This window comes from Mustelus asterias, chromosome 23, assembly GCF_964213995.1.
Source record: "Mustelus asterias chromosome 23, sMusAst1.hap1.1, whole genome shotgun sequence".
NCBI lineage: Eukaryota > Metazoa > Chordata > Chondrichthyes > Carcharhiniformes > Triakidae > Mustelus > Mustelus asterias.
In genome coordinates this window covers 58,049,584-58,058,444 of record NC_135823.1, presented here as the reverse complement: position 1 = coordinate 58,058,444, position 8,861 = coordinate 58,049,584, and the positions used below count along the sequence as shown (strand labels likewise).

Below are 8,861 nucleotides of genomic sequence, written 5' to 3'. Positions count from 1 at the left end.
AACATCAACTACCGTTTGTGGAAGAGTTTCAAACCTCTCCCACCCTTTATGTGTAGACCATAAGACCATAAGATATAGGAGCAGAATTAGGCCATTCGGCCCATCGAGTCTGCTCCGCCCTTCAATCATGGCTGATGTGATTCTCATCTCCATTCTCCTGCCTTCTCCCTGGAACCCTTGATCCCCTTATTGATCAAGAACCTATCTATCTCTGTCTTAAAGACACTCAATGACCTGGCCTCCACAGCCTTCTGTAGCAATGAATTCCACAGATTCACCACTCTCTGGCTGAAGAAATTCTTCCTCATCGCAGTTTTAAAGGAGCATCCCTTCACTCTGAGGTTGTGCCCTCGAGTTCTAGTCTCTCCCACTAGTGGAAACATCCTCTCCATGTCCACTCTATTCAGGCCTCTCAGTATTCCGAAAGTTTCAATAAGATCCCCCCTCATCCTTCTAAACTCCACCGAGTACAGGCCCAGACCCCTCAACCGCTCCTCATATGACAGTAGAAATGTGTAGAAATGCTTCCTCTCTCCTGAATGGACTGGCCCGAAACTGTGCCCCCTAGAATCTCCAACCAGTGGGAAATATTTAATCTTCATCTACCCTGTCTGCCTCGCGTTAGTATCATAGAATCTCTACTATGCAAAAGGAGGCCATTCGGCCCATTGAGTCTGCATCGAATCTCCGACAGCGAATCTTATCCAGGCCCTATCCTCATAACTCCACATATAGGCTAAGGCTTTGTCTACGTAGAATCATAGAATCCCTACTGTGCAGAAGGAGGCCATTTGGAGCCTGCACCAACAACAATCTCACCCAGGCCCTATCCTTGCAAAGCCAGATATTTACCCTGCTAATCCCCCTGACACTAAGGAGCAATTTAGAAGAAAAAGCGGAAAGGCAGGTAAATAGGGTGGTGGAAAAGGTATATGGTACACTCGCCTTTATCAATCGGGGTCTAGATTACAAAAGCAGAGATGGAGTTGTAAAGAACTTTGGTGAGGCCACAGCTGGAGTACTGTGTGCAGTTCTGGTCGCCACATTATAGGAAGGATGTGAACGCACCGGACGGGGTTGCAGAGGCGATTCACCAGGATGCTGCCTGGGACGGAACATTTAAGTTATGAAGAGAGATTGGATAGGCTTGGGTTGTTGTCATTGGAGCAGAGAAGACTGAGGGGTGACCTGATTGAGGTGTTCAAGATTATGAGGGGCATGGACAGAGTGGTTAGGGAGCAGCTGTTCCCCTTAGTTGAAGGGTCAGTTACAAGGGGACACAAGTTAAAAGTGAGGGGTGAGAGGTTTAGGGGGGATTTGAGGAAAACTTTTTTTACCCAGAGGGTGGTGACAGTCTGGAATGCGCTGCCTGGGAGGGTGGTGGAGGCGGGATGCCTCACATCCTTTAAAAAGTACCTGGATGAGTGCTTGGCACATCATAACAAAGAACAAAGAACAAAGAACAATACAGCACAGGAACAGGCCCTTCGGCCCTCCAAGCCCGCGCCGCTCCCCGGTCCAGGATTGAATCCTGAATCCAGGATCCCCGCCCAATTTTCCACATTCAAAGCTGTGGGCCAAGTGCTGGCAAGTGGGATTAGGTGAGCAGGTCAGGCCCTTTCATGCGTCGGTGCAGACTCGATGGGCCGAAGGGCCCCTTCTGCACTAGTATTCTGTGATTCTGGGAATTTAGCATGGCCAATTCATTTAACCTCCACATCTTTGGACTGTGGGAGGAAACCTGAGCACCCGGAGGAAACCCACGCAGACACTTGGAATACTGTGTGCAATTCTGGTCACCCTATTATAGAAAGGATATTATTAAACTAGAAAGAGCGCAGAAAAGATTTACTAGGATGCTACCGGGAGTTGATGGATTGAGTTATAAGGAGAGGCTGGATAGACTGGGACTTTTTTCCCTGGAGCGTAGGAGGCTGAGGGGTGACCTTATAGAGGTCTATAAAATAATGAGGGGCATAGACAAGGTAGATAGTCAATATCTTTTCCCAAAGGTAGGGGAGTCTAAAACTAGAAGGCATAGGTTTAAGGTGAGAGGTGAGAGATACAAAAGTGTCCAGAGGGGCAATTTTCTCACACAGAGGATGGTGAGTGTCTGGAACAAGCTGCCAGAGGTAGTAGTAGAGGCGGGTACAATTTTATCTTTTAAAAAGCATTTAGGTAGTTACATGGGTGCGATGGGTATAGAGGGATATGGGCCAAATGTGGGCAATTGGGATTAGTTTAGGGGTTTTTAAAAAAAGGGCGTGGACAAGTTGGGTCGAAGGGCCTGTTTCCATGCTGTAAACCTCTATGACACGAGGAGAACAGGAAAACACCACACAGTCATCCGAGTCCGGAATCGAACCCGGTTTCCTGGCGCTGTGCAGCGGCAGTGCTAACCACTGTGTCACCCGTGTCGCCCGCATCTTGAAGGCTTCGATCAGATCACCCCTTAAACCTTCTAAATTCCAGAGAGAAAACAGGCCTCAGAACTTCTCAACTGTGTGCCTGGGGGATTTTCACAGTAACTTCATTGCAGTGTTAATGTAAACCTACTTGTGACTCTAAAAGATAGACTTTGAAGTTAATTGATGATCGGGAGGGGATGTTCAGGAAGGACAGGCTAGGTGGGGACTAGGAAGGGGGGGACGGTCTCCAGCGCTCCCCCTGCAGTTGGGAAGCAGAGACGCGACTCCTGCCACTTTTTTTTTGACGTCTCCCTAATTTCTAGGAATGTCCCTTCCGTGTTACTATATTTGGAGGTGATTTCTTTAAAAAAAAGGGGGGGGGGGAAGAGGGGAGTGAGAGAAAAAAACACCCATTCAATACGAGCCTGACGTTAAGGCAGCTCCAGCCGACATTAAAACATTGCCCTCTGCTACAGAAACGTGTCAACATTAACAGCACTGCACCAGACAGAGAGGAAGGGAGAAGCAAAGAGGCGTTTAGTGTTGGCAACACTGATCGAATTGGGGATCTGCCTTGGGAGATGTTTCCAGATCTTGGAGGGAGGGAGAGGGAGGGAGAGGGGGGGGGGGATAATTCATGCAAACTACTCCTTTTTTTTGTTTGGTTGTTAAAAGTTTGATTTGCAATTCCCAGTCTCCCTCTCTTCTCCCCACCCCTTCCCCACCCTTTCTCTTCTTCACCACCCCCCCCCCACCACCACCAGACACGGAAAAAAAAAACCTGATGGCGTGACTCTACGAAGAAATATCCAAGAGTCCTTTAAGCAGTGTGAGCTTCCAGACAGAGAGGGAGAGAATAATGACTCAGGGGGTTTGGTCTGGAGGAGCAGGCGAGAGAATCACTCCTGTTTCCTGCGGGGTGAAGGGGAGGGGGATTGACTGCCGGAGATCCTAAACTTCTCAAGTGAGTATTGGGGACTGATTTTATTTTTGAACCATTCTTTTTGCCTCTTATCGATAACGTGCTCGGCCCTCCTCACCCTGCTTGAGGACAGCGGCAGCAACAGGATATCCACCAACTATGTATATATATAATATTTATAAACCGAAGTAGCGACAAACCTCTGTTGGAGACACGTGCTGGTGTGTAGCCTGTCCCAACGCTTTAATGTGGCGGCGATGTAACAGGCAAGATGTGGATTGCGGGGAGGCGAATGTGTGTTATATTTTATTTTAGGGCAGATTGAGTCAAAGTACATGTATTCACAGCCCGGCTGCAGGAGGGAAGGAGCTTCGTGACAGCAGATGGGAGCAGTTTTTTTTCTCTCTCCCTCTCTCTTTACGTGATCGTAATGTAAATCTATGACATTTCACATAGACACAGGCTAGACTACTCGTGGTCCCTTGCTTATGATCAAGTCTGTTGTAGGTAGGATCTGGTCGCTCCAGTGTAATCGTGCTGTGTGTGCGTGTGTGTGTGATTAAAGCGTCGCCCTGTAGAAGCAGATACAATATTCCAGTGTATTACTCAATCCCGACCTTCTGGAAGTTGCGTAAACAGATCCTGTGGTGTAGCAGATTTATTAACAGTTCCCATCGACATTCCGATAAGCGCCGAGGCTGCCTTTCCAACGCCACAGATTCATAAATGAAAAAAATCCCCTCGGTCGCCGGAGCAAAGGGAAAGTCAGGAGCGAATTTGACACGTGGAATTTGACATGTGAAATCAGCAACACGTGAGAATAAACACGCGCGATTTGACCTGAAATTGGCGACATGAGATTGACATGTGAAATTGGCTACGTGAGAAATTGACACGCGGAAATTGACGCGAAATTGGCAACATGGGATTGGCATGTAAAATTGGCGACGTGGGATCAACGTGCGGGATTTCGCATGTGAAATTAGTAACAGGTGAGATTAACACGTGGAGTTAGCAACGTGAGATTAACATGCGGATTTTAACATGTGAAATTTGCAACAGGTGAGGTTAGCATGTGGATTCAGCATGTTAAATTAGCGACATGAGATTAACACTCAGAATTTGACCTGTGAAATTAGCAACATGAGATGAGCATGTGTAATTTGACATGTAAAATTAGCAACACGTGAGATTAACATTGGGGATTTAACATGTGAAATTAACAACATGAGATTAACACGCAGAATTTGACATGTGAAATTAGCAACATGAGATTAGCCTGCGGGATTTGACATGTAAAATTAGCAACATGAGACTAACATGCGGAATGTGGCATGTGAAATTAGCAACATGAGATTAGCATGTGGAATTTGACGTGAAATTAGCAACATGAGATTAGCATGCGGGATTTGACACGTGAAATTAGCAACATGAGATTATCATGCGGGATTTGACATGTAAAATAAGCAACATGAGACTAACATGCGGAATTTGGCATGTGAAATTAGCAACATGATATTAGCATGTGGGATTTGACATGTAAAATTAGCAACATGAGACTAACATGTGGAATTTGGCATGTGAAATTAGCAACATGATATTAGCATGTGGGATTTGACGTGAAATTAGCAACATGAGATTAGCATGCGGGATTTGACATGTAAAATTAGCAACATGAGACTAACATGCGGAATTTGACATGTGAAATTAGCAACATGAGATTAGCATGCGGGATTTGACACGTGAAATTAGCAACATGAGATTAGCATGCGGGATTTGACATGTGAAATTAGCAACATGAGATTAGCATGCGGAATTTGACATGTAAAATTAGCAACATGAGACTAACATGCGGGATTTGACATGTGAAATTAGCAACATGAGATTAGCATGCGGGATTTGACATGTGAAATTAGCAACATGAGATTAGCATGCGGGATTTGACATGTAAAATTAGCAACATGAGATTAGCATGCAGGATTTGACATGTGAAATTAGCAACATGAGATTAGCATGCGGGATTTGACATGTAAAATTAGCAACATGAGACTAACATGTGGGAATTGACATGTGAAATTAGCAACATGAGATTAGCATGTGGGATTTGACACGTGAAATTAGCAACATGAGATTAGCATGCAGGATTTGACACGTGAAATTAGCAACATGAGATTAGCATGCGGGATTTGACATGTAAAATTAGCAACATGAGATTAGCATGCAGGATTTGACATGTGAAATTAGCAACATGAGATTAGCATGCGGGATTTGACATGTAAAATTAGCAACATGAGACTAACATGCGGGATTTGACTGTGAAATTAGCAACATGAGATTAGCATGCGGGATTTAACGTGAAGTTAGCAACATGCGACATTTGGCAGTGATTAACAGGTGGCACCAATGCGTGGAATTAACGTGTGAAAAGCTAACACGCGGAATGGACACGTGAAGTTTAACATGTGACATAAACATGCGAAATGACTTGGCAGCTCGGTTTCAACAACTGACAGCCGCGTCAATCCCCAAACCGAGACTCCAGCAGCCAGGTTTAAGAGAGAGAGTGTGTGTGTGTTGGGGGGGGGGGGGGGGGTGGCATTAATTGTGGCCGAATCAGACAATTGAGAGGGATCAACCCGAACAGATTCAATGGTGCTTTCAAACTGCAGCGAGTTGAGAATAACGAGTCCCTCTGGTTGTCTCAGGGAGTGGGACTTGCATTGTGAGGGCCAGGTGAAACTGTGCGCGGGACGTGTCCGCAGAGCCCCAGGAAAGAACTAAAAAGTGCAGCAAGCAAGTCAAGAATGGCTTTAAATGTTAACTGCGTGTCAGCCACTGTGATATCCAAATCAGCGACACTTAGTTTCAGTTTCAGGGCGACGAAATCTCCCTGCTTTAGTAACAAAAAACGGGAGTGTAATATTTGGAATGTGTGCAAAGTGATAAGATACCAGCCGCGCTCCAAGGCAGCAGCCGCACTCTCCCAGCTCCCTCTTTGAGATCCAGCTGTATTGATACAAGTTGGGTCACGGATTGCGAGAACTGAACCTACTGACAAGTGCCCGTGGAAAGAAGACGGTGGGGATTTCTGGTCAGAGAAGAGGGGAGGGTTGGGGGAAAGCGAGAGAGAGTTAAAGAGAAAAGCCGATTTGGGAGTGAACCCTGGGGCGGGATTTTAGGGGCGAGTTGAGATGTTTAACAGGAACCAACTGGCCCGTAAAGTCCCGCTTTTGGAAATCACGCATTCGCCTGCAAGTTTAAACATCAGCGCTCCTTTTCCTCCTCTGGATTATATCGAGTATCCTGGCCTGTGTCCTCCTGGCGACGGATAAGGATGGGGGTTCTCTAATGATCAGTAAACCTCTGAGTATAACTTTCCCTAAGACCTGTAACAAGTAGTTACTAGACGAGCCTTTTAAATGATCTGAATATGACTTTCAAACTGTGGTATATTTGATTTTAACTTGTTTTAAATATAGTCATGTATTGCGCGGTAATTTACGCGGTAACACATAGTATGGTAGCAATATTTTAATAGCTCTTTCTAATTATATTAATTAATTCAAGGTATTTAGTATAACTGTAACTTCACTTCTTTTGTAACCTTTTTTGTAACTTCACTTTGTGTAGCTAAGCGATGTTAATTATTCTCAAATCTAGTGTTTACTGTGAACTTTATCAGTATAATGTTTTATAAAGTTTAACTTCTTGTTGCACTTCGAAAATAAACTATGGAGTAAATGTTAGTTTGAATATATTTAATTGATGAGATTTAAGACAAAATAAAAGGTGTCACTCGAGTTAAATGAGTTACTGTAATGTGGTCCTGGTACAGAATTGGAACAGCCATAAATCTGTACCCTGAGCCAGTTAGCAGATCAATAGCTCAGATTCTGCCTATTTAAAAATGAACACAGTTCCGCAGGGAAAGTGAGGGACTTTTAGGGGCAGGTGTGTTTCAGTTACACAATCATAATGCCCCTAAAAATCCTTATTGTTCCTGCAGTAATCATCTATGATACAAAAATGACCAAAGAGATCAGGAGTGTTTTGCTTTTTTGACTCATAGGCTTCTGATAGCTTCAGTATTGTCGACATTTCAATGACTGGGGTGACTGTTCTGATGTGAGTGACTGTTTAATCAAGATTCACAGGGATCAGAAATATCCGGGATATGCATTTCAGATTGTGAATAATTCGAGGAAAGATTTTTAAGATGTTAACTCATGAAAATCACCATTGGTGAAGTGGAAAATATAGTTAGGTGAAAATAGTTGAAAGTGATATTTAACTTTGTTTTCAAGTGAAAAAAAAAATACTAGGACAATGTCCCCTGCTCATGGTAGCAAATGGTAACCCGGTAAAAATATGGCGGCACGGTGGCGTAGTGGTTTGCACTTCTGCCTCGCAGCGCTAGGGACCTGGGTTCGGTCCCTGGCTTGGGTCACTGTCTGTGTGGAGTCTGCGCGTTCTCTCTGTGTCTGCGTGGGTTTCCTCTGGGTGCTTGGGTTTCCTCCCACAGTCTAAAAGCTGGTTAGGTGCATTGTAAATTCTCCCTCAGTGTATCCGAACAGCAATGGAATGTGGCAACTAGGGGATTATCACAGAAACTTCATTGCAGTGTTAGTGTAAGCCGACTTGTGACACTAATAAATAAACTTTAAAGTAATTGCTTTTAAAATAAGTTGGCAATCTAAAAATAGACAAAAAAGACTTGAATTTAATTTGTGTATTTCGCAGCATCTCTCAGCTAAAGAAGCACATTTGAAGTGTGGTCACTTGTAATATTGGAAACATGGCAGCCAACCGAGGAATAGGGGAGCCCATTAGCCAATGGAGACAATATGGATAATAGGCAAATTTATTTCAGAGTCCTGGTTAATAAGCTTGCTTTTACTTTAGGATTGTATTGAATTTTACCATGGAAAATAAATAGAACATTTAATAAAAAAAACTTCTGATTGTTGATTATTTCCTACTAAGACTTATTTTCGTTGCTGAATTTTGTTCTTGGTTCTATGTTTTCTATCCGATGCTAAAATTGAGGGAACAAACATGTCCTTGAGTGGCTGGTGTGCTGTGTTTGTGTGGGTTGGGTCCCAGTACTGCGGCCACCCAGATAGTTTATCAGTCGTTGTCAGAAGGATGTGAAAGGCTATCATGAACACAAATAAATATGTCACCAGTAAGTTTCATAAGAAATGTGATAACAGTGAAATAAGTTGCTGGCAAGTTCATAAGCAAGGCATATAAGCTGACGCAAATATTCTAATATGTATATTTTAAACTTTTCATAGAAAAATATATTTTACCAAAAAGTAAAGCTTACTGCCATCTTAAATGTAAGTGACACCCATTAGGAGCCAACCTTTCATAATGCTTTAATTCGTGGTTTCTTCCAACTGCGAGCCAATATCTCCACCAACTTGTCCAAAGCTTTACAATAGTATTTGTGTTTGAGGTAAACATTACATTGATTGCTCAATATATTTTTTTCAGTTTGAGAGATGGTGCACGTTACAATTTATTTT

General features: G+C 43.6%; 1 protein-coding gene across 4 annotated transcripts in view; it reads left to right on the top strand.

The window, feature by feature from the left end:
• Nucleotides 1-2,880: 2,880 nt before the first annotated feature.
• LOC144510814 (uncharacterized) overlaps nucleotides 2,881-8,861 on the top strand; it is a 109,538-nt gene continuing 103,557 nt past the window's right edge. For all 4 annotated transcript variants that reach the window (XR_013500695.1, XR_013500696.1, XM_078240732.1 and 1 more), the window contains exon 1: nucleotides 2,881-3,372. The gene's annotated coding sequence lies outside the window, so the exon portion shown is untranslated. The remainder of the gene's footprint in view (nucleotides 3,373-8,861) is intronic.